The following is a 1736-nucleotide window of genomic DNA, read 5'->3' on the forward strand; positions in this document are numbered from 1 at the left end:
GTGATGAGGTAATGCTGGACACTGCCGGCCACTAGTGGAGAGCAGCTTGGGTGACTCTGGGCCCTTAGGGGCTGCAGAGGACAAGGCAGACCCCTCCAGGAAACTGCAAATCCATCTCAATGTATGGGGGTTGCTACAGGGGACCCTGGGGCCTCTTTCCCAAGCCCCAGTGGCCATAACCCCAGACCAGCCACTCCCCAGGCTGAGCCAGCTCTGATGACCCAGGCTCATGCACAAGGCTGGCAGAGGTAGCTGCTGCCAGGTGATGGCTGGGGCAGGAAGCAGGGCAGTCCCAGCCCCCTGACCCATTCCCCAACCTTCACACAGCTCCCCACCCCCACCACACCCTCTGCCAGTTGCCCAGGCCATCCACCCACCCTGAGACTGGGCCCAGGGTCCACCCACACCAAGACCTGGCAGAGGCCCATGAGCCTGACCATTCCAGTGATCATCACCCTTGCCTGCCTCCTGGGAAAAGCCAGAGGCCCCACCTCCTGCTGTTCAACTGCCCCCCACTTGCAGGCACTGGCTCAGTGTCCATGAACTCAAGTAACGGGAGATTTGGAGACCAGCTTGGGAAACCCAACCCTTTATATGCAAGACCCTACATGATAGACTGGTGGGGGCTAGGGGACAGGCTGGACCCCCCAACAGGGACAGCCCTCAAGCCAGGGTATCCCTTAGGGGAGTGCCCTGGGGACAGCTCAAGAACAGCCACTGAGGGGTACAGCAGGACCCACATAGGGCCGCCCCACTCACAAGCACAGGCTGCTGTGGTCTCGAGGGTACCAGGGACAGAGAGCTGAGAGTCACCACCAGTGGCCTCAAACCATGGAGCTCCCATTGCCCAGGGCTGGGGCTCCTGACCTGGCAAGGGGGCTGCAGAGCTTCCGGGCTAAGCAAATGTGCAGGGAGGAAAATTCAGACCCCATCTGGAGGACTGCATGCCCAGCCCGCTGCGCAGCCCCTCCCCACCGGGAGGGGAGCCTCTTGGGTGAGCCGCATCAGCTCTGGAGCCCAGATTCCCTCCCGGTGGGGCAGGAAAGGGGCAGTGAAAATTAAGGAGGCTCCTCTGCAAAGAAACCTTCCAGGTGGGAAAGCCGAGGGGAGGGGCCCTCAGGAAGGACCCGGCTCCTCCTTTCCTTGCCTGGCTGCCCAACCTGGCGGCCTGGGCAGTGGAGAGCCCACCGCAATCGGGGCGGGGGGGGGTGGCGTGGCAGGGCGAGGTCAAGGGCTGCACTCTCTTCTTCTGCCCTCTCTCTTCCCAGGCCAGCTTTGTTGCTCCTGAGCTGGTCGGGGGAGGGAACGGGAGGCCCACCTCCTCTAACTCCACCGTCGGGCGTGGGGGAGGCGTTCAAAGTTCCGGTGCTGGAAGTCCCACGTGCGTGGGAGGGCTGAGGACACCAACGCCCGTAGGTGACGGGAGCGACTTCCCCAGGGTGCCCCCACGTTTGAGCGGCCAGGAGGGCTGCCTCCCAGAACGTGGTGTTAAAACAAGGCCCCCTCCTCCCAGCGGGCGTGGCATGACCAGCCTCCCCCCAACCCCGTCACCACCCGGCCCGACTTCGTAGCTGGGTGGGCAACAGCTCGGCTCTGAGGGTCGGAGGGCCCTGGCGCACACCAGCAGCAACCTTTCATAGGGGAGCTGGGGGCTCTGAGCGGGGGAGGCCTCAGCGGAAGCCCACCCGGCCAAGAAGAAAGGGAGCCCCCGGGGAGGGGGCGGCCCCAGACCGCCC

The sequence above is a fragment of the Carlito syrichta genome, unplaced genomic scaffold, assembly GCF_000164805.1.
Source record: "Carlito syrichta isolate Samal-C Ts95f unplaced genomic scaffold, Tarsius_syrichta-2.0.1 Scaffold304348, whole genome shotgun sequence".
NCBI lineage: Eukaryota > Metazoa > Chordata > Mammalia > Primates > Tarsiidae > Carlito > Carlito syrichta.